At 41.0% G+C, this 24,901-nt stretch overlaps 2 non-coding genes and 1 pseudogene across 2 annotated transcripts; 1 reads left to right on the top strand and 2 right to left on the bottom strand.

The window, feature by feature from the left end:
- Positions 1-19,838: 19,838 nt before the first annotated feature.
- LOC143651188 (acyl-coenzyme A thioesterase 13 pseudogene) lies at positions 19,839-20,237 on the bottom strand (annotated as a pseudogene).
- Positions 20,238-22,301: 2,064 nt separating this feature from the next.
- LOC143652887 (U5 spliceosomal RNA) lies at positions 22,302-22,418 on the bottom strand. The gene has a single exon (XR_013160934.1). It is a non-coding gene; the product is annotated as a U5 spliceosomal RNA (small nuclear RNA).
- Positions 22,419-23,847: 1,429 nt separating this feature from the next.
- On the top strand, positions 23,848-23,949 carry LOC143652774 (U6 spliceosomal RNA). The gene has a single exon (XR_013160836.1). It is a non-coding gene; the product is annotated as a U6 spliceosomal RNA (small nuclear RNA).
- The last annotated feature ends 952 nt before the right edge of the window (positions 23,950-24,901 follow it).

A 24,901-nucleotide genomic window follows, 5' to 3' on the forward strand; every position in this document is an offset into this window, starting at 1 on the left:
TGTTCCCCCATGATTTATTTATTTTGATTCTCTATGTTTCACTCATCTGTCCATATCATAGATAAAAGGACCTGCCACAGTTTCCTCAAATAAGAAATGGAATCTAGTTCATCATACTATAATAAAGACAATGAAAAAGAAAGTTTGCTTGCAAAGGTTGTTTCTTCAAGACGTGAACTGATGATGATAGAATGGAGTTTGAGAATTTAGGGGAAGATTTATTTAGTATTAGTACAAGTGAAAATTCTGATTATGCCTCTAACTCAAGGTTTGAAAGGCTTATTTTGGAAGATCTTGCTCAGCCTACCTCTCTGGACTTTTGAATCATTCACCTTATAAAAAAGTCTGTAAGTTGTCCTGTAACAGTGCTGATTTTCAAAACAAAAACCAACATAAGTTTTCTTTTCCATTTTGCACTCCTGTGGATCAGGAAATCAAAAGCCTTCAAGGGAAACGTTATAAACTTAGGCAACAGAATGCTGGTTTGGTACCACAGAATCATTCTTTAATGACCAAAATAGAATCTATCCACTTTGAGTTAACACAGTCAAGAGCAAAAATTTCTATACTTGAATCTGCTCAACAACAGGCAGCCAATGTTCCAATTTTAGAAGAATAGATTATAAATTTAGAAGCAGAAGTTTCAGGCCAAGATAAAGTTTTGAGAAAAGCAGAAGATAAATCAGAGCAGAGCCAGAAAATGGTGAAATGATGATTGAAAAGGAATACAGTTTGCAGAAGTCCCAAGAGGAATGAGTAAAGTTGAAGGTATACCATCAGGGAATCCGCAGATACTGTGTCAAAGTTTAGGGACACCCAAATCAATGGGCCCTGCCCTGGATCCTGAGACTTACTCTTGTGAAGCTGATGTAGGTGCTGGAGAAGCTTAGACTACCTATAGGCATGCCTGAGAGTTGCTTCTGGAGGACCTCTGTTGTTGCTCAGATGTGGCCTCGGTCTCTAAGACCAACTCTGCAGGTGAAATCATTGCCCTCCCCCTTAGGTGGGACATGACTTCCAGGGGTGAAAGTCTCCCTGGCGACGTGGGAGATGACTCCCAGGGATGAATCCAGACCTGGGACCATGGGACCAACAAGTCCATCCTGAACAAAAGGGGGAAAAGAAGTGTAATTAATAAAGTGTCAGTGGCAGAGAGAGTTCAAATGGAATTGAGAGGTTACTCTGGTGGTTGCTCTTATGCAAGCTTCAGGTAGACCTTGCTACCTCATAACCTGCCAACCCCCAACCAGGACCATTCCAGCCAATCCTAAAGAACACCTAGGGCAATATATAAGATTCCACAAGGGTTCCATGCACTAGAGTATCTTTCTAGAAACCTACAACCTCAAAATGGGTCCCTGGTCCAGATAAGTCCTGAAACCTAGCCCAGCCTCTCCAGAACATCAGATAGTTCCATTTCCCTACCCCGTATTAGTGACAGACCCTCCAGTATGAAAAATTTAGAATCGCCATAGCCCAAACATCCCTAAAGAGAGGTATGGAAAGATCAAAGGTGATGGTGGAGTTATACAGAGAAGATAGGATTTAACAAATGAATATGAATGCTGAATTATTAAATTGATAACTCTTTTAATATCCAGTATTTTAGAGCAGCTAGAAGTAAAAACCTAAAATTGTAGAATTGTAACCCATGTCAAAGTCTGAAATATGCTCTACAAGTAATTGTGATGCTGGGCTTTGAAATTTATAACTTTTTTTGTATGTATGTTATTTTTCACAAGAAAAGAAGGAAAATATAGATTTGTGATGATAAAAAAATATTTAAGCCTTCTAGCCTCCTCTATTCTGGAGCAGCTAGAGGGAAAAATCTGAGAGGATTGTATTGTAGCCCATGACAAACTCTGGGATGTATCCTGTAACTGCTTGTTGAAGAGTGCTTTGAAGAAGTCTCAAGAGAAATTAAAAGCTCTATTGTTTTACCTTTTACATTTAGGTCCACAATCCATGAGAAATTGGTTTGATGTACGGTTTGAGGCAGGGATCAAGCTTTACTTTTTTTCCATATGGATATTTGTCAAGCACATGTTGTCAAGCACATATCAACAAAGCAAGCATATTTTGGCATGAGAAAGCCACGGTCTGTGTGCCAGCTTGAAAGTATTATGTACCCCAGAAAAACCATGGTTTAATCCTGGTTCACTCTTGTGGAGGCAGCCATTTTTTAAAATCCTAATTCAATAGGATATATCGGAAACTTTTGATCAGATTATCTACAGGGCGATGTGACATGCCCATTGTGGGTGTGTCTTTTGATTAGATGCAGATGTGACTCCACCTGTTCCATGTGGGTCTTGACTAGTTTACTAGAATCCTTTAAAAGAGGGAACATTTTGGAGAGAGACCAAAATGACAGAAGCCTCATAGCTGACAGAAACATCTCAACAGAACTGACACATATGCAGACATGTGGAGAACAGAGGCATCGAGGTTTGGAGATGCTTGGAGCCCAGCAGACATCACCATGAGATGTTAAGCAAGCCAGAAGCTTGAAGAGAGCCAAGGGAAGCCAAGAGATGAAGGCCAGCTTCAGAGAAGCAAAGTGAGAAACCCCCACAGATACAGAGGCTGAAAGTGACAGAACCTAGGAGCAAGGGGCCAGCAGATGCCAGCCATGTGACTGCCCAGCTGACAGAGGTGTTCCTGACCCATCGGCCCTTCTTGGGTGCAGGTAACCTCCTGTTGGTGCCCTAATTTGGGCACTTTAACTTCCTTAGAGAACTGTAAGCTTGTAACTTATTAAATTCCCCTTTATAAAACCCATTCCAGTTCTGGTACATCATGCTCAGGCAGCCAGCAAACTAACAGTCTGTGAGGTTGATAAAGATACATGAACCACTTCTAGATTCAGACAAATTATTACTTAAATCGACAGTGAAAGGACATGTAGCCAAAGGTCCCTTATTTTTGTCCCGCACACTAGAAAAGGACAACACCAAAACAAAGGGGCTATCAATAAATCCCAGAAGGATTTGAACAGTGAATTAAAAGTCTTTGCAAAGCCCCCTTGGGGGAATGGTGAGAAAGGGGGAAAACTCAACTTCCCCAAGTGGAGAATTCTTGATATTCTCACAAGCAGTGTGGACAACCAAAGCTATAGGCTGAGCCCCCAATCTTGGGGTTTGTTCATATGAAACTTAACCCCACAAAGGATGGGCTAAGCCTACATAAAATTAGGCCTGAGTCATCCCCAGAGAACCTCTTTTGCTGCTCAGATGTGGCCTCTCTCTCCAGCCGACACAGCAAGCAATGTCACCACCCTCCCCTGTCCATGTGGGACATGACTCCCAGGGGTGTAGCCCTTCCTGGCAACGTGGGACAGAAATCCTAGAATGAGCTGAGACTCAGCATCAAGGGATTGAGAAAACCTTCTTGACTGAAAAGGGGAAGAGAGAAATGAGATAAAATAAAGTGTCAGTGACTGAGGGATTTCAAACAGTTGAGAGGTTATCCTGGAGGTTATTCTTATGCATTATATGGATACCCCCTTCGTAGTTTAAGGTGTATTAGAGAGGCTAGAAAGAAGTGCCTGAAACTGTAGAGCTATGTTCCAGTAGCCATGTTTCTTGAAGATGATTGTATAATGATAACTTTTGCAATGTGTGATTGTGAAAACCTTGTTCTGATGCTCCTTTTATCTATGGTATGGACAGATGGGTAAAAAATATAGATTAATAATAAATTAATAACAAGGGGAACAAATGTTAAAGTAAATTTAGTAGGTTGAAATGCTAGTGATCAATGAAAGGGAGGGGTAAGGGGTATGGTATATATGATTTTTTTCTGTTGTCTTTATTTCTTTTTCTGAATTGATTCAAATGTTCTAAGAAATGATCATGATGATGAATATGCAACTATGTGATGATATTGTGAGTTACTGATTATATATGTAAAATGAAATGATTATATGTTAAGAATGTTTGAGTTTGTTGTTACATTTTTTAAAAAATTTAAAAATTTATAAAAATAAATAAATAAATAATAGGGGAACAAACGTTAAAATAAATTTAGTATATTGAAATGCTAGTGATCAATGAAAGGGAGGGGTAAGAGGTATGGTATGTATGAATTTTTTTCTGTTTTCTGTTTATTTCTTTTTCTGAGTTGATGCAAGTGTTCTAAGAAATGATCATGATGATGGATATACAACTATGTGATGAAAAAAGTATGTTAAAAATATGGATAATAAATAAATAAATGATAGGAGGAACAGAGGTTAAAATACATTGAGTAGACTGAAATACTAGTGGTCAGTGAAAAGGAGTGGCAAAGGTATGGCATGTATTAGTTTTTTCTTTTTTCTATCTTTTGCTGGAGAGATGAAAATGTTCAAAAAGTGGTCGTGGTGATGAATACATAGCTATGTAATGATGCTGTGAGCCTTGGTTGTAATCATGTCAAGAATGTATGTTTGTTTGCTCATTGTTTATAATAAAAATATTTTTTACAAAAACTGAGAAATTTTACCTTCAATAGATCCTTACTGAGGTACTTCTAAAAGGATGCACTTCAGAGAAGGAAAATGTTCTTAAAAGGAAGGTGTGAGATAAGGAATTGTGAGCAAAGAAAATAAATTAGAATAAAAATACCAAATGAGAATAACATGTAGAATGGGAGAAGTGTGGCCATAATTTGTGTCCCAGGTTAATTAAAGCTTCGCACTTGAGAGCACAGAATATGCAACCAGACTGCCTGAATTTGGAATCTGAATCTTATGATTTATTATCTGTGTAATGTTGGGCAAAGTACTTAAACTGTTCAAGCCTAAAATGAGTTATCATATATAAAGTTGCTTAGAACAGAGCCTGTGGTAGTAGATTCACTTGTCACCTTGGCCAGGTGAAGGTGCCTAGTTCTGTTGCTGTGGACATGAGCCAATGGTACATGAACCTCATCTGTTGCTCATTACATCTGCACTCGGCTAGGAGGCGTGCCTGCTGCAATGAATGACGGTTGACTTAATTGACTGGTGCATAAATGAGAGAGCACAACCTAAGCAGCTCAGCATACCTCATCTCAGCACTCAGCTCAGCCCAGGCCTTTGGAGATGCAGAAAGAAATCACCTGGGGGAAAGTTGTTGGAAGAACAACTGGAGAGAAGGCCAGCAGAGATTACCCTGTGCCTTCCCACATAAGCAAGAACCTCAGTGAAAAGTTAGCTGCCTTCCCTTTTTTCTGAAGAGTTAATGAAATAAATTCCCTTTTATTAAAAGTCAATCCATCTCTGGTGTGTTGCATTCCAGCAGCTAGCAAACTAGAACAGATTTTGGTATCAGAGAGTGGGGTGCTGCTGCAGTTTGCAAATACCAGGTATGTTGGAACAGTTTTTTTGAATGGCTAAGGGGAAGATTTTGGACAAACTGTGAAGAGAATGATGCAGAAGTCTTGGAGTACTTGAAGAGACTGTTGGTATAAATGGAACCACTGCCAATCTGGACAAAGTGGGACACAAAAGGGACAAATTGGAGTTTTGCAGAGTGAGAACCATGGAAGTTGGGATCTGAAGCCAAGAAACCTCAGCCAGGAGAGTGGACCCACCCATGTACATGGAGATGGTGAGTTTACCCTGAGAGCAGAGGATGAGTCTCCCATCTCGTTGCAGTGGAAGAGTTGTGCCTCCTCAGGCCTTGGAAAAGGTATAGCATGCTCCTTGGGGACTGAGTAGAGCCTGGCTGCCACCACATGGTCAGGTTCATGTGTCAACTTGGCCAAGTGGTGGGATGTGTTTGTCTGGTTGGGCAAGTGCTGGCCTGTCTGTTGCGATGAGGACATTTCATAGAATTAAATCATGAGCATGTCAGCTACATCCACAGCTGATTCCACTTGTAATCAGCCAAAGGGGAGTGTCTTCTGCAATGAGTAATGCTTAATCTGATCACTGGAAGCCTTTTAAGGAGGATTCAGAAGAAATAGGCTCTTTTCCTGCTTCAGCCAGAGAGTCTCTCCTGTGGAGTTCATCCAGACCCTCCATCGGAATCGTCGGCTTCACAGCCTGCCTGCAGATTTTGGACTCTGCATTCCTGCAATCACATGAGATGCTTTTATAAATTTTATATTTGTGAGTGTTCCCTGTTGATTCTTTTTCTCCAGAGAACCCTAACTAATACATCTTGGTACCAGGAGTGGTTCTTAAGAAACAGAATCTTAAAAATGGGTTTTCCCGAATGGTTTTCTACCCTGACTGGATTCAAAGGCACTAAGGACTCTGACTCCCATAATCAGAATGACATTCCCATTTCATGGAGTGAGTTGGCAAAAGAGATAGTCAAAATATCATCATTCGATCCTCCTAATGCTTTGCTTGTACGAAGCCAGGCTCTGGGGGATAATGTTTTTGACACCTTTACAGAGTTTTGTAGAAATAAGAGGTATAGAGGTGTTGATTGGTTGTTGTTAGATACACTGGCCACATTAAGGAGTGAAAGGGATGGGCTTAAGGCTTCAAATGAGAACCTTAAGCGCTGTCTGACAGATGTAGACGTTTCTATGAATGTCCTGAAGGAAAATCTTATTTCCTGTAGCCGTAGACTTGAGATCTCTGAAAATCAGACTCAGAATCTTATTGTTAGAGTAGCAACTTTACAACATAAACTGAAATGTCAATCTTGCATGGTGTCTGTCATTAAAGTGAGGGCACTGATTGGAAAGGAGTGGGACCCTGAAAAGAAAAATGGGATGGTGACACATGGATTGATAATGATATCGGGGGTGAGGTCAAAACCCTAGATCATGCTGAGTCTTCTCTAGATAACCCTGTAATAGTTTGCCCGGAGGACACAACTGCCCCACCTCCAGCCTGCCTTGAGGAGTTGGCCACCCAACCTCCTCCTAAACGGATTAGTCCTAGAGTGATTAATCCTGATTTGACAGATGAAATTGCAAATGAGTGTCCTGATGCAAATGGCTTGGAAGATATTTCTAATTCTTTTCATGACCCACCCCCACCACCCCTCATTTCTTCCAGACCTATAACTAGACTAAAGTCCCAACAGGCCCCTAAAGGTGAGGTACAAAGTATCACACATGAGGAGGTACACTATACTCCAGAAGAACTGTGTGAGTTTTACCAATTTATATAGACAGAAATCAGGGGAATATGAGTGGCAGTGGATTTTAAGGGTGTGGGATAATGATGGAAGGAATATAAGGCTGGATCAGACTGAATTTATTGATATGGCCACTAAGCAGAGATTCTGCATTCAATGTTATAGCTCGAGGGGTTAGAAAATGTATTAACAGTTTGTTTGGATGGTTGGTTGAAACATGGATCAAAAGGTGGCTGACATTACCTGAGGTTGAAATGCCAGAACTGCCCTGGTATAATGTAGATGAGGGGATCCAGAGGCTTAGAGAGATTGGAATGTTAGAATGGGTTTACCATGCAAAGCCTGCTCTTACGCCCCAGGAATGTCTGGAGGATGCACCTTTTACCAGAACAGTGAGAAATAAATTTGTGAGACTAGAACCATCATCCCTGAAGAGCTCTGTGGTTGCACTTCTCTGTAGGTCAGATATTACTGTAGGAACTGCTGTCACTGAGCTGGAATCCTTAAACACAATGGGGATGACAGGATCCCGAGTTGGCAGAAGCCAGATGGCAGCACTTAATCGCCAAAGACAGGGTAGACATGGCTATTACAATAGAGAGCAAACTCAAAGCAGGCATCAGAATTATATAACTTGCAGAGATTTGTGGCATTGGCTAGTAAGTCATGGGGTACCTAGAAATACAATAGATGGGCAGTCTACTAAATTCTTGTTTGAGCTGTATAGACAAAAGAGTTCTTGGTCAAGTGAACGGAAGTCTAACCTGAATTACAAAAACACAAAATCACGGCCCCTTAATCAATTCCCAGACTTGAGACAGTTTACAGACCCAGATACCCTTGAATGAAGGGGAGGCCAGGTCCCTTTGGGGAAGAACCCTGTCACACTGCCACAAATTTATACTGTTAATCTTCCTCCAAACCTTCCCCAAGGAGACTGACGGCCTTTTACTGGGGTAACTGTGCATTGGGGAAAAGGAAATGATCAGATATTTAGGGGATTATTAGACACTGGTTCAGAAGTGACATTAATTCCAGGGGACCCAAAACATCACTCTGGTCCACCAGTCAGAGTGGGGGCTAATGGAGGCCAAGTGATCAATGGAGTTTTAGCTCAGGTCCGTCTCACAGTGGGTCCAGTGGGCCCCTGGACCAATTCTGCAGTTATTTCCCCAGTTCCAGAATGTATAATTGGTATGTATAGACATACTGAGCAACTGGTAGAATCCCCACATTGGCTCTCTAACTCACGCAGTGAGGGCTATTATGGTGGGAAAAGCCAATGGAAGCCACTAGAACCTCCCCTACTGAGCAAAATAGTGAATCAGAAGCAATACCGGATTCCTGGAGGGATTGCAGAGATTACTGCCACTCTTAAGGACTTGAAGGATGCAGGGGTGGTGATTCCCACCACATCTCCATCCAACTCTCCTATTTGGCCTGTGCAGAAAACAAATGGGTCTTGGAGGATGACAGTGGATTATCATAAGCTCAACCAGGTGGTAACTCCATTGCAGTTGCTGTTTCAGATGTGGTATCATTGCTTGAGCAAATCAATACATCTCCTGGTACCTGGTATGCAGCTATTGATCTGACAAATGCTTTTTTCTCAGTAGCTGTTAGTAAGGACCAGTAGAAACAGTTGGCTTTCAGCTGGCAAGGTCAGCAATATACTTTCACTGTCCTACCTCAGGGGTATATCAGCTCTCCGGCCTTATGTCATAATCTTGTCTGCAGGGAACTTAATCGTTTCTCCCTCCCACAAGACATCACACTGGTCCACTATATTGATGATATCATGTTGATTGGACCTAATGAGCAAGAAGTAGCAACTACTCTAGACTTACTAGTAAGGCATTTGCATGTCAGAGGATGGGAGATAAATTCAACAAAAATACAGGGGCCTTCCACCTCAGTGAAATTTCTGGGTGTCCAGTGGTGTGGGGCATGTTGAGATAGCCCTTCTAAGGTGAAAGATAAGTTGCTGCATCTGGCCCCTTCTGTGGCCAAAAGAGAGGCACAACGTCTAGTTGGTCTTTTTGGATTTCAGCAACATTTATCGAGTGACCAGAAAAGCTGCTAATTTCGAGTGGGGACCTGAACAAGAGGAGGATCTGTGACAGGTCCAGGCTGCTGTACAGGCTGCTCTGCCACTTGGGCCGTATGATCCAGCAGATCCAATGGTGCTGGAAGTGTCAGTGGCAAATAGAGATGCTGTGTGGAGCCTTTTGCAGGACCCTATAAGAGAATAACAATGCAGACCCTTAGGATTTTGGAGCAAAGCCTTACCATCTGCTGCAGATAACTACTCTGCTTTTGAGAAACAGCTTTTGGCCTGCTACTGGGCCTTAGTAGAGACTGAACGCTTAACCATGGGCCATCAAGTTACCATGAGACCTCAGTTGCCTATCATAGTTGGGTGTTGTCTGACACACCAAGCCATAAAGTTGGGCATCCACAGCAGCACTGTATTGTAAAATGTAAATGGTATATATGAGATAGGGCCAGAGCAGGTCTTGGGTATAAGTAAGTTACATGAAGAAGTGGCCCAAATGCCCATGGTTTCCACTCCTGCCACATTGCCTTCTCTTTCCCAGACCAGAACTGTGGCCTCTTGGGAAATTCCTTACAGTGAATTGACTGAGGAAGAGAAATCTCTCGGGCCTGGTTTACAGATGGTTCAGCACGACATGCAGGTACCACCCGAAAGTGGACAGCTGCAGCATTACAACCCCTTTCTGGGTGTCCTTGAAAGACAGTGGTGAGGGGAAATCCTCCCAGTGGGCAGAACTTCGAGCAGTGCACCTAGTTGTTCATTTTGCTTGGAAGGAGAACTGGCCAGAGGTGCGTTTGTATACTGACTCATGGGCTGTTGCTAATGGTTTGGCTGGATGGTCAGGGACTTGGAAAGACCATAATTGGAAAATTGGTGACAAAGAGGTCTAGGGAAGAAGTATGTGGACAGATCTTTCTGAGTGGGCTAAAAACATGAACATATTTGTGTCCCATGTGAATGCACACCAGAGGGTGACTTCAGCAGAGGAAGGTTTTAATAATCAAGTGGATAAGATGACCCGTTCTGTGGATACTATCAGCCTCTTTCCCCAGCAACTCCTGTCATTGCCCAATGGGCTCATGAACAAAGTGGTCATGGTGGTAGGGATGGAGGTTGTGCATGGGCTCAGCAACATGGACTTCCACTCACCAAAGCTGACTTGGCTACAGCCACTGCTGAGTGTGCAATCTTCCAGCAGCAGAGACCCACACTCAGCTCCCAATATGGCACCATTCCCCGAGGTGACCAACCAGCTACATAGCGGCAGGTTAATTACATTGGACCACTCCCTTCATGGAAGGGGCAGCAATTTGTTCTAACTGGAATAGACACATACTGTGGATATGGATTTGCTTTCTCCTGCATGCAATGTTTCTGCCAAAACTACTATCCGTGGGCTTACAGAATGCCTTATCCATCGTCATGGTATTCCACATAGCATTGCTTCTGATCAAGGGACACACTTTACAGCAAATGAAGTGTGGGAATTGGCACATGCTCATGGAATTCTCTGGTTTTACCATGTTCCCCATCATCCAGAAGCAGCTGGATTGATAGAACGGTGGAATGGCCTTTTGAAAACTCAATTACAGTGCCAACTAGGTGGCAAAAACTTGAAAAGCTGGGGTAATGTTCCCCAGGAAGCTGTGTATGCTCTGAATCAGCATCTACTGTATGGTGCTGTTTCTCCCATAGCCAGGATCCATGGGTCCAGGAACCAAGGGGTGGAAATGAGAGTGGCACCACTCACTATTACCCCTAGTGATCCACTAGGAATATTTTTGCTTCTTATCCCTATGACCCTGAGCTCTGCTGGTCTACAGGTTTTAGTTCCAAAACAGGGAGTGCTTCCACCAGGGGAAACAACAATGATTCCATTGAACTGGAATCTAAGACTGACACCTGGTCACTCTGGGCTACTTATGCCACTGGATCAACAAGCCAAGAAGGGGATTACGTTATTGTCTGGGGTGATTGACCCTGACTATCAGGGGGAAATAGGACTGCAACTACATAATGGAGGTAAAGAAGAGTTTTCTTGGAATATAGGAGATCCCTTAGGTCGTCTTTTAGTACTACCATGCCCTGTGATTAAAATCAATGGGAAACTGCAACAACCCAATCCAGGAAGGACTACCAATGGCTCTGAAACTTCAGGAATGAAGGTTTGGGTCACCCCATCAGGTAAAGAACCACGGCCAGCTGAAGTACTTGTTGAAGGTGAAGGGAACATGGAATGGGTAGTGGAGGAAGGTAGTGAAATATTAACTACGACCACATGATCAGTTATAGAAATGGGAACTGTAATACTGTTTTGTTCGTGTTATACAATAAGTTGTAAGATATCAAGTTTAAGAATGAATATTATCCAAGGACTTTCATCTTATTCTGGAGAGGTTTAATGTGTTTCTGGTTATATGCAGGACAGTTGAGTATTGTTAGGTGAAAGAAAAACTGTGTGTTTCATTGTTTTTTATTTAGAAATTAGGTATGGTTTAAGGTGGTATGTATAGCTGCCAATTTGACAAGGGTTGGATTGTCATGGTCAAGTTCATGTGTCAACTTGGCCAAGTGGTGGTACCTGTTTGCCTGGCTGGGCAAGTGCTGGCCTGTCTGTTGTGATGAGGACATTTCATATAATTAAATCATGATCATGTCAGCTACATCCACAGCTGATCACATTTGTAATCTGCCAAAGGGGAGTGTCTTCTGCAATGAGTAATGCTTAATCTGATCACTGGAAGCCTTTTAAGGAGAATTCAGAAGAGACAGCCCTTCCTGTTTCAGCTGGAGAGCCTCTCCTATGGAGTTATACAGCTCAAACAAGAATTTAGTAGACTGCTCAGCTATTGTATTTCCAAGTACCCCTTGATCTATTAGCCAGTGCCACAAATCTCTGCAAGTTATATAATTCTGATGCCTGCTTTGAGTTTGCTCTCTATTGTAATAGCCATGTCTACCCTGTCTTTGGCGATTAAGTGCTGCCACCTGGCTTCTGCCAACTCAGGATCCAGTCATCCCCACTGTGTTTAAGGATTCCGGCTCAGTGACAGCAGTTCCCACAGTAATGTTTGACCTACAGAGAAGTGCAACCACAGAGCTCTTCAGGGATGATGGTTCTAGTCTCACAAATTTATTTCTCACTGTTCTGGTAAAAGGTGCATCCTCCAGACATTCCTGGGGTGTAAGAGCAGGCTTTGCATGATAAATCCACTCTAACATTCCAATCTCCCTAAGCCTCTGGATCCCCTCATCTACATTATACCAGGGCAGTTCTGGCATTTCAACCTCAGTTAATGTTGGCTGCCTTTTGATCCATGTTTCAACCAACCATCCAAACAAACTGTTAATACCTTTTCTAACCTCTTGAGCTATAAAATTGAATGCAGAATCTCTGCTCAGTGGGCCCATATCAATAAACTCAGCCTGATCCAACCTTATATTTCTTCCATCATTATCCCACACCCTTAAAATCCACTGCCACTCATATTCCCCTGATTTCTGTCTATATAAATTGGAAAACTCACACAGTTCTTTTGGAGTATAATGTACCTCCTCATGTGTGATACTTTGTACTTCACCTTTAGGGGTCTGTTGGGACTTTAGTCTAGTTATAGGTCTAGAAGAAATGAGGGGTGGTGGGGGTGGGTCATGAAAAGAATTAGAAATATCTTCCAAGCCATTTGCGTCAGGACACTCATTTGCAATTTCATCTGTTAAATCAGGATTAATCACTCTAGGACTAATCCGTTTAGGAGGAGGTTGGGTGGCCAACTCCTCAAGGCAGGCTGGAGGTGGGGCAGTTGTGTCCTCTGGGCAAACTATTACAGGGTTATCTAGAGAAGACTCAGCATGATCTAGGGTTTTGACCTCACCCCCGATATCATTATCAATCCATATGTCACCATCCCATTTTTCTTTTCAGGGTCCCACTCCTTTCCAATCAGTGCCCTCACTTTAATGGCAGACACCATGCAAGATTGACATTTCAGTTTATGTTGTAAAGTTGCTACTCTAACAATAAGATTCTGAGTCTGATTTTCAGAGATCTCAAGTCTACGGCTACAGGAAATAAGATTTTCCTTCAGGACATTCATAGAAACGTCTACATCTGTCAGACGGCACTTAAGCTTCTTGTTTGAAGCCTTAAGCCCATCCCTTTCACTCATTAATGTATCCAGTATATCTAGCAACAACCAGCCAATATCTATATACCTCCAGAAAACTGCTTAAAGGTGTCAAAAAATTATCCCCCCAGAGCCTGACTTCGTACAAGTGAAGCATGAGAAGAATCAAGTGGTGATATTTTGACTATCTCTTTTGCCAACTCACTCCATGGACTGGGAGTGTCATTCTGATTATGGGAATCAGAGTCCTTAGTGCCTTTGAATCCAGTCAGGGTAGAAAACCATTTGGAAAAACCTATTTTTAAGATTCTGTTTCTTAAGAACCACTCCTGGTCCCAAGTTGTATTAGTTAGGGTTCTTTAGAGAAACAGGATCAACTGGAAATACATAAATATAAAATACATAGAAGTGTCTCATGCAGCCATGGGAATGTAGAGTCCAAAACTGTAGGGCAGGCTGTGAAGCTACTGATTCTGATGGAGGATCTGGATGAATTCCACAAGAGAGGTTCACTGGCTGAAGCAGGAAGAGACCCTGTCTCTTCTGAATCCTCCTTAAACAGCTTCCAGTGATTAGATTAAGCATCACTCATTGCAGAAGACACATCCCTTGGCTGATTACAAATGGAATCAGCTGTGGATGCAGCCAACATGATCATGATTTAATTCTATGAAATGTCCTCATCGCAACAGACAGCCAGCACTTGCCCAACCAGACAAACAGGTACCACCACCTGGCCAAGTTGACACAGGAACCTGACCATGATACAAACTATGGACTATAGTTAAAGTGTATATTTCTCTGGAGGGCACCCTTATGTAAACTTCAGTTAGACAGTGCTACCTAGCATAACTTGCCAACTTCCAACAAAAACCATTCCAGCCAATCCTAAAGAGTACCTAGAATCTATAAGAGTCTACAAAGTTTCCATGCACTAGGGTAACTTACCAGAAACTTACAACCTCCAGATGGTTCCCTGGACTAGATAAGACCTGAAACCTAGAGGGGCCAGCCCCTCTAGAACTTCAGCTAGTTCTAGCTCCCTACCTCTTATTACTGACAGCCCTTACAACATGAAAATGTTAGAATGGGCATGGCCCAAATATGATTAAAGAGTGGGAAGAAAGATCAAAATCAATGGTAGAATTATACAGAGAAGGTAGTGTTTAACAAATGGGTATGATTACTGAATTATTAAGTTGATATTCTTTTAGTCTCCAGTATCTTAGAGCGGCTAGAAGTGAAAACATAAAATTGTGGAACTGTAACCCATACCAAACTCTGAAATCTATTCTACAACTAATTGTTGGGCTATGCAATGAAATTTATTGCTTTTTTGTATATATGTTATTTTTTACAAAAAAGAATCAAAGTGATTTCTGGGTCAAGATGGCGGCTTAACAATGTGCACATTTTAGTTCATCTTCCATAACAACTACTAAATAACCAGAAACAGTACAGAACAGCTCCTGGGGTCACGTCAGTGACCGGACACACAGCGTACCCCAGTCTGGACCAGCTGGACCAGCTGCGAGCCCCCACAGAACCGTGAGTTCCCAAAGCTGCAGCAGCCAGCGCCCCTCCCCCATAGGCTGCTTCCCAGAGGGGAAAGGAAAGGAAATTTACCAGCAGCAGGGGCTGAGCACAATTAAACACCAATTGTGGAATTAATTAACAAATTCTAACTATTAAAAACAGGCACCCAGCTTAGGTGAACCTGTTCAAAGTGGAGGTTGCTGATTTTTGCCCTGGCGCCAAGGGGACAGGGCTGACGGAAAAAGGGGGAAAAAAAAGAAGGAAACAGAGGTTTTTGTGGCTGTGTTTCTACAAAGGCTTGACTGCTTTTGGATATAGCAGCAGGACTTCTCAGGCTGCAACTGCCCAGGCATAGGCAAAAGTGAGCTCTTTTGGGGGGTTGTCTGGAGCCTGTGCCTTCCCCAGGGGAGGGGTGAAGCCCAACTCAGGTGGAATCCTTCTTTCAAGGAATTCAGACACCAGGGCTTGGTAATTTGAAGCCATTAAAACCAGCCTACAACCTCTCCTCTGTCTCCACCACGCCCCCAGCAGGGAGAGTCTGCCAAAGATAAAGGTACCACATCATCTTATGCTGGTGGGATCTGCAGGCAGACAAGCACCACATACTGGGCAGGTTAAGAAAAATAGATCCCAGAGACTTCACAGGAAAGTCTTTCAACCTGCTGGGTCTCACTCTCAGGGAAAACCGATGCAGGTGACTCTTTCCTCCTGATAGGAGGCCATTTTGGTCTGGGAAAATCTGGCTGGGGTCTATAATATCTAAGTAGACCCTCCTAAGGGTGGGGTGGGGGGGAAAGGCACCACACAAGCAGGGCAAGAAACAAGAAAACAAGAACTGAAAAATTCTCCTCTGTTAAACAAAAGCTAAGCTAGAGGTCCAGATAAAGCTGAACTGAATGTCAAAGAACAGATAGACAACAAATTCATCCAGCAAGAAAACCCTAGATAAAAGAAGTGAAAGCAATCTCCAGAATAAACTAATTAATGTAATTAAATGCCTAGACACCAGCAAAAAATAACAAATCACACTAGGAAAATTGAAGATATGGCCCAGTCAAAGGAATAAAGCAACAATTCAAATGACATACAGGAGCTGAAACAATTAATTCAGATATACGAACAAACATGGAAAACCTCATCAGGAAACAGATCAATGAATTGAGGGAGGATATAAAGAAGGCAAGGAATGAACAAAAAGAAGAAATTGAAAGTCTGAGAAAACAAATCACAGAACTTATGGGAATGAAAGGCACGGTAGAAGAGATGAAAAAAACAATAGAAACCTACAATGGTAGATTTCAAGAGACAGAACATAGGATTAGTAAACTGGAGGACAGAACATCTGAAATCCAGCAAGAAAAAGAAAATATAGGGGAAAAAATGGAAAAATATGAGCAGGAACTCGGGGAATTGAATGACAATATGAAGCGCATGAATATACATGTTGTGGTGTCCCAGAAGGAGAAGAGAAGGGAAAAGGAAGAGAAAAACTAATGGAGGAAATTATCACGGAAAATTTCTCAACTCTTATGAAAGACTTAAAATTACAGATCCAAGAAGTGCAGCATACCCCAAAGAGAATAAATAGACGTAATTCAAGACATTTACTAATCAGAATGTCAGAGGTCAAAGAGAAAGAGAGGATCTTGAAAGCAGCAAGAAAAAAGCAATCCATCATATACAAGGGAAGCCTAATAAGACAATGCGCAGATCTCTCAGCAGAAACCATGGAGGCAAGAAGACAGTGGGATGATATATTTAAACTATTAAAAGAGAAAAACTGCCAACCAAGAATACTATATCAAGCAAAACTGTCCTTCAAAAATGAGGGAGAAATTAAAACATTTTCAGACAAAAAATCACTGAGAGAATTTGTGACCAAGAGACCAGCTCTGCAAGAAATACTAAAAGAAGCACTAGAGACAGATATGAAGACAGAAGAGAGCGATGTGGAGAAGAGTGTAGAAAGGAAGACTATGAGTAAAGGTAAAAAAAGGAAAATTAGATATGACATATAAAATCCAGAAGGCAAAATAGTAGAAGAAAGTACTACCCATGCAGTAATAACACTGAATGTTAATGGATTAAACTCTCCAATCAAAAGACATAGTCTGGCAGAATGGATTAAAAAACAGGACCCATCTATATGCTGTCTCTACTCAAAGGACATGAGGGCAAGGACACAAATGGACATTTGCACACCAATGTTTATAGCAGCATTATTTACAATTACCAAGAGATGGAAGCAGGCAAAATGCCCATCAACAGACAGTTGGCTAAACAAACTGTGGCATTTACATAAGATAGAATATTACGCAGCTGTAAGACAGAATAAAGTTATGAAGTATGTTAACAACATGAATGGACTTTAAGGACATTATGCTGAGTCTGATTAGCCAGAAACAAAAGGAAAAACACTGTATGGTCTCACTGATATGAACTGACATTAGTGAATAAACTTGGAATATTTCATTGGTAACAGAGACCATCAGGAGTTAGAAATAGTGTAAGATATTGGGTAATTGGAGCTGAAGGGATACAGATTGTGCAACAGGACTGAATATAAAAACTCAGAAATGGACAGCACAATACTACCTAACTGTAATACAATTATGTTAAAACACTGAATGAAGCTGCATATGAGAATGATAGAGGGAGGAGGGCTGGGGCATAAAAGAAATCACAAAGAAAGATAGACGATAAAGATTGAGATGGTATAATCTAGGAATGCCTAGACTGTATAATGATAGTGACTAAATGTACAAATTAAAAAAATGTTTTTGCATGAGGAAGAACAAAAGAATGTCATTACTGCAGTGTGCTGAAAATAGATGGTAATTAATATTTTAAAATTTCAACTTATGTGTGAGACTAGAGCAAAAAAAACATTTTTTTTTTGGTAAAAATTCATACTTTGACTAGTGCATCTCTTAATATAACTTATGTAGATAGTTGGTTGAACACCTAAAGTACATGGAACTTTGTATAGGGCATGAGATTTTGTTGGTTTGTCCAGGTGATGCCCTGATGAATCCCAGAGTGATTTGATCAGTGAGTGGAAAAGTATTTGCAAAGTCCCCTTTGAGGAATGGTGAGAACGGGTTAAAACTCAGCTTCCCCAAGTTGAATTCTTGATATTCTCACAAGCAGTGTGGACAACCAGAGCTATAGGCTGAGCCCCCAGTCTTGGGGTTTGTTCATATGAAACTTAACCCCACAGGGGATAGGTCAAGCCTACTTAAAATTAGGCCTAAGAGTCACCCCCAGGAGAACCTCTTTTGTTGCTCAGATGTGGCCTCTCTCTCCAGCCAACACAGCAAGCAAACTCACCACCCTCCCCCTGTCTACATGGGACATGACTCCCAGGGATGTGGATCTTCCTGGCAACGTGGGACAGAAATCCCAGAATGAGCTGAGATTCAGCATCAAGGGATTGAGAAAACCTTCTCGACCAAAAGGGGGAAGAGTAAAATGAGACAAAATGTCAATGGCTGAGAGATTCCAAACAAAGTTGAGAGGTTATCCTGGAGGGTATTCTTACGTATTAAGTAGATATCACCTTGTTAACCAAGATGTAATGGAGAGGCTGGAGGGAACTGCCTGAAAATGTAGAGCTGTGTTCCAGTGGCCATGTTTCTTGATGATGATTGTATAATGATACAGCTTTCACAATGTGACTGTGTGGTTGTGAAAACCTTGTGTCTGATGCTCCTTTAATCTACCTTATCAACAGAGGTGGATAAGGTTTGAGTAGAACATATGGAATAAAAATAAATAATAGGGGGAACAAATGTTAAAATAAATTTAGTTTGAAATGCTAGTGATAAATGAAAGCGAGGGGTAAGGGATATGGTATGTATAATGTTTTTTTTCCCTCTGTTATCATTATATTTCTTTTTCTGTTGTCTTTTTATTTCTTTCCTGAACTGATGCAAATGTTTTAAGAAATGATGAATATCCAACTATGTGATGATATTGAGAATTACTGATTGTATATGTAGAATGGAATGATATGTTAATGTTTTTGTTTCTTCTTAATTTTTTAAATTAATAAATAAATAAATTTAAAAGTAAAAAAATTTTAAAAAAGAATCAAAGTGATGATAATATATATATGTATATTTATTCTTTCTAGCCTCCAATGTTCTGGAGCAGTTAGAAGGAAAAATCTGAGATGATGGTATGTGTACTGGTTTGAAAGGATTTATGTACCCTAGAAAAACTACGTTTTAATCTAATCCAATTTTGTGGAGGTAGCCTTTTCTCTTAATCCCTATTCAATAATGTAGATTGTAAACTTAATTAGGTTATCTCCATGGAGATGTGACTCAGCCAATTGTGGGTATGAACTTTTAAATAGCAGGAGATGTGACTCCACCATTCCAGAAGGGTCTTGATTACTTTACTCAAATCGTTTTAAAGGGGAAGCATTTTGGAAAATTTTTGAGATTCTGAGAGAGCAGAGAATGATGACAGAATGACGAGATCCAGAAGCAGAGAGGTCACAACACCAGAAATCTTTGGAGGTAAAGAAGGAATATGTCCCTGGGGAAGCTTTATGAAACAAGAGGCCCGGACAGGAAGCTAGCATAACCTGTTTGTCATGTGCCTTTTCAGTTGAGAGAGAAACCCTGAACATCATCAGCCTTTCTTGAGTGAAGGTAGCCTCTTGTTGGTACCTTAAATTGGACATTTTTATAGACTTGCTTTAACTTGGACATTTTCTTGGCCTTAGAACTATAAATTAGCAACTTATTAAATTCCCCTTATTAAAAGCCGTTCCATTTCAGGTATATTGCATTCTGCCAGCTAGCAAACTAGCATGGTAACCCATGACAAACTCTGGGATCTGTTCCGTAACTATTTGTTGAAGTGTGCTTTGAAAACTATTGCTTTCTATATGTGCTATAGTATACAATAAAACGTTTTAAAAAGTATATGTATATGTATATATATATATATTTTTTGGTTGAGCTAATTTATTTAAAAAAATAAATTCCTTAGATTTACACAATATTACTTGTTGGGTTTTCTTTAGGTCTGACTGCTGTTCCCTTAGTTTCCCAGGCGTTTCATGTGTTGTCCTTGTGCTATTAATCTTCCTGTGGTTTTGTTGGTCAAATCCACCGAGGCAAAGGCAAGTGTTTTACCTTTCTTCAGAACATGTACTGTAATCACTACATCTTCTCCGACTTGAGCAGGTGACGCACACCCCAGGTGCTCCTCGTTCTGTGCATGGCAGCATCATTGTGGGTATGGTGACCCCTAGGGTGGCTGTCAACCCTCCATGAAGAGGACCCAATTTATTGGTATGTTGTTCTTCGACTCACATTTCACACAATCACGTTCTCAGGAGCAACAGAGAAAAGAGTCACCTTTTCCAAAACTACCAAAGCTGCAAACATTGGACATGACCTTCATAAATTCCCACAGATTCTGTGTCAGGTAGCTCATCATGAGTGATTTGCCAGCTTCTGGACCCTGGGCAATAATCTAAAAGTAATATTTTGATGTTCTTTCATCAGTTGTAACAAAGGTACCACACCAATGCTAAGGGTCAATAGTAGAGAGGTATAAGGGGTTTGCAATTTTCCATTTTGGAGCAGTGAAAATGTTCTAAAATTGATTGTGGTGGTGAATGCACAACCCTGTGATTATACTAAAAGCCATTGATTATACACTTTGGCTGGAATGTATGGTTGTGAATAAAATTGCTTAAAAACAAAAACAAAAATAAGATATATAAAAAAAGATGATTGCCTGAGTTGTTCATGACGACTATAACTTTTTTTATATTAAACCTTGAGAATGCAAAAAACAAAACAACAGAACAAGGAAAGGATAGAAACTATCGCAGTCCAGAGGAACTAAGAAGATGTGATGATTAAATGTAACGTGGTGCCTTGGTGGGAACCTAGTACAGAAAAAGGATATTAGGTCAAAATGAAGGAAATCTGAATAAAGTATGGATTTCAGTTATCAACAGCAACAACGAAAACCACATGCAAAGAACATGCCATGCTTTCTCAGGGGTTGTGAGGGGCAGTTAGCTCAAGGGCTGCATTTGTTTTTTCTCCAACTACAATGGAATGAAGCTAGAAATCAATAGCAGAGGGATAAAGGGAAAATTAACAAATACGTGGAAACTAAACAACATGGTCTTAAACCACCAATGAGTTGAAGAGGAAATTAGAAGCCAAATAGGAAATATTTTGAAGAGAATGAAATGAAAACACAGCCTACCAAAACCTATGGGTTGCCGTGAAGACAGAGCTGAGAGGGACATTTAAAGGGCTAAGTGCTTACATTAAAAAAGAAGAAAGACTTCAGATCACAGACCTACCCTGAACACTAAAAGAACTAGAAAAAGAAGAGAAAACTAAACCCAAAGCAAGCAGAAGGAAAGAAATAGCAAACATTAGAATAGAAATTTAAAATCAACAAAACCAAAAGTTGGTTCTTTGAAAAGGTCAACAAAATCAACAAATCTTTAGCTAGACTGACAGAGAGAGAAAGAGAGAGAAAGAGGATACAAATAATAAAAATTGGAAATGAAAAGGGCATTATTACTACCAACTCCACTGACAGAAAAAGGACTATAAGTGAATATTACCGATGATTATAAGACAGTAAATTAGATAGCCTAGATGCAATGAACAAATTCTTATAAACACACAAACTACCTACATTAAGTCAAGAAGAAATAGATCTCAACAAACGGATTGAATCAATCAGCAAAAACCTCCCAACAAAGAAAAGCCCAGGAGCAGATGGCTTCACTACAGAATTCTATAAAACATTCCAAGAAGACTTAACTCCAATTATCCTCTAACTCTTCCAAAATGTTTAATTACGGAGGGAACACCTTCTAATTCATTCTACAGTGCCAACATTACCCTCATACCAAAGCCAGGTAAAGATGCACAGAAAACTACAGAACAATATCTCTTATGAATATAGATACAAAATTTCTCAACAACATAATATGAAACAGAACGCAACAGCATATTAGAATAATTATACACCATGATTGCTCTAATTTGCTTGCTGCCAGAATGCAATATACCAGAAACGGAATGGCTTTTTAAAAGGGGAATTTAATAAATTGCTAGTTTACAGTTCTAAGGCCAAGAAAATACCCCAGTTACAAGTCTGTAGAAATGTCTAATCTAAGGCATCCAGGGAAAGATAAAATCCAGCACTGATTCATAGTAAAAACACTTAAGAAAACTTCCTCAAGATGATTAAGGTCACAAACGAAATGCCCACAAGTGACATCCTTGGTGGTAAAACACAGAAAAGTTTCCCTCTAAAGATCAACAACAGAATAAAGGCGTCCATTGTTACATCACTATTACTCATCTTTGGTTCCTACCAGAACAATTAAGCTAAAAACAAAGCAAAGCAAAGAACATGTAACCAACCACAGTACAAAAATCCAAAAGATTTTAAGTTCCCTGTACACACAAGTGATACAACTACAAAAAACTTTCAGAACTTTTCTTTAACAACTTTGTTAGCTCTGCTAAAGCAAAGCCTCAAAAAATTTGCTTAAAACTCAGATTTAGTTTCTCTCCACGGAAATCTTTAGTAAAAGGCGAAAGATTTATACGATTTGAAGAGAAATCAGAGTAGACCATGGGAGGTCAGTAACTCACACCTCAGGAAACTACAAGTCCTACTGCACTGATGGTGTCTAGTTAATACAAGTTTCAGTGCATGAAACAAAACTTGCTGTGCATTATATAAACAATCATCAAATTCTCAGAAAGTCTGAGCAGATGGAAATACAAAATTTTGACATTTTTAAACTTGTGCCTGTGCAGTGCTCTGTGGGTATGCAAATAAGTCTGAGTCACCGCTCTTTAGATTCCTGAGATGTGTCAATATTCATGTAGTACCTCTGGCCCACCATTAGAGGGTGAAGTGGAAGCTTTTTTATTTTCCTTTTTTTTTTATTAATTAAAAAAAATTAACAACAAACAAACAAAACAATAAGATATCATTCCATTCTACATATATAATCAGTAATTCTTAATATCATCACATAGTTGTATCTTCATCATTTGAAGTGGAAGCTTTTGCCAACTGATTTTTTTTTTTGCATGGGCAGGCACCTTGCCAACTAATTTTTGACAAGGTGTCAAAAAAAAAACTCAATTGGGAAAGAATACTCTCTTTAAAAAACGACACTGGGAAAACTGGATCTCCATTCACCAAAAAAAAAAAAAAGGCAGACCCTACCTCACACCATATACAAAAATCAACTCAAAATGAATCAGGGTCATTTTCTGGTGCCTGTCCTTACAAAAAAAGAAGAATCAGGGACCTTAATATTTTGGGTAGTGCATTATCTAATTTAACTTGTATGGTCAGTTTACTTGAACACCATAGATACATGGAACCTTGAGTAGGGAATGAGATCTTATTCATTTGTACAAGTTAGTGTGATGCCTTGATAAATCCCAGAGTCATTTGGGCAGAGAATGAACAAGTATTTGCAAAATCCCCTTAGGGTGCTGGGAGGAAAGGAGGAAATATTCAACTATGGCACCTGAGAAATTCCTGCTATTCTTGCAAGCAGTGAGGACAATCAATTTAATTGGCCAAGCCCTCAATCTTGGGGCTCCGCCCACCATGAAACTTATTCCTGCAAAGGAGAAGCTACACCTAGTTATAATTGTGGCTAAGGGTCACCCCCAGAGAGCCTCTCTCTCTAAGCCAACTTGGCAGTTGAATTCACTGCCCTTCCCCTTATGTGGGACAAGACTCCCAGGGGTGTGAATCTCCCTAGCAATGTGGGACAGGACTCTGGCAATGAGTGGGGCCAGCATCATGGGGTTGAGAACGCCTTCTTGACCAAAAGAGGGAATAAGGAAATGAGAAAAAATAAAGTTTCAATATGATTGCCTATATAGATAACTCAAGAAAATCTTCAGAAAATGATTTTAAATTTCAGTAAGACCGCTGGTATCAGAAATATGAGATTAATATACAAAAATCAGTTACATTTCTATGCCCCTAAAAGAGGACAGACAATGTAATTTTTAAAAAGATACCATATTTGCTTCAGAAGCACATATACTAAAACTGGAACACTGCAGAGGAGATCAGCATGGCCCTGGTCAAGGATGGCATGCAAATTCGTGAATCTTTCCATAGTTTTAAGAAGGGCCTGCTGAAGAGAGCTGCTGAAGAGGATGAAGCAGATTCCAAGTGGCAGAAGACAGAAAACAGAGCGTTGGCATGAGCCCCCTGCCAACGCGCTGGGTGTGGGAGACCTCTCAGGGCCTGGAGGTGGGGTGGGGCTGACCAGCCCAGCAGCTCTTTACCTGGCTCCCTGGTCTGGGCTCTGCTCCTGAGCGGGCATCCTCTTTTATCCCCCCAGCCTTTCATTTCCACCCCATTCAACCTCACAAGCCATTGTCCCATCTCCTGACCTGCTCATCTGAGCTCCCCAGCTGGTCCCCGGTTGCTCCTCTTACCTTCATTTATCTCTTTCTCCCTCCCCCCAGCAAATTCCACCCCTTCTCCAGTAGCCTCTCCTCCCACCTCTGCACCCCCCACCCCCACTCACTGCCCCATCCCTCTCCTGCCTGGTCTCTGGGTGTCCCTCAGATCCCCTCCTCTCAGACAGCCCCAGGCCTGGTTGGGGGTGGGGCTGGGGTTGGGGCCGAGCCCCAGACTGCCTCCTCCCCTCCCCTTTTTGTATAATTTAATAAAAAAAACTGTCCGCTTCTGTTAAAAAAAAAAAGATGCCATTTACAATAGTAAAGCTGTTGCATATTCAACAAAAGCAATACATAACTTTTAGGAAGAAAACTATGAACTATCTAAAGAAAAAAAACCTGGACAGTGTTCTTACAGGGAACAGTCATAAAACTGATAATTATCCACCTTTTAATGTGAAAACTCAATGCAATTTCCATTAAAATCTTTACAGGGGGGACTTCCAGGAAGACGGCAGAGTGGAGTGGAGTGAGTTCACCCCTGCTCAATGAAACAAGACAGGAGATGGGGAGAAAATGCCCAGGACTGCTGGTCCCGGGGTGTGAGTAAACTGTGAGGGATTTGGGCAGTTTTGGGGAGGGGAGCATTGGCGGATCAGGGGAGAGTGG

This window comes from Tamandua tetradactyla, chromosome 12 (assembly GCF_023851605.1).
Source record: "Tamandua tetradactyla isolate mTamTet1 chromosome 12, mTamTet1.pri, whole genome shotgun sequence".
NCBI classification, from domain to species: domain Eukaryota; kingdom Metazoa; phylum Chordata; class Mammalia; order Pilosa; family Myrmecophagidae; genus Tamandua; species Tamandua tetradactyla.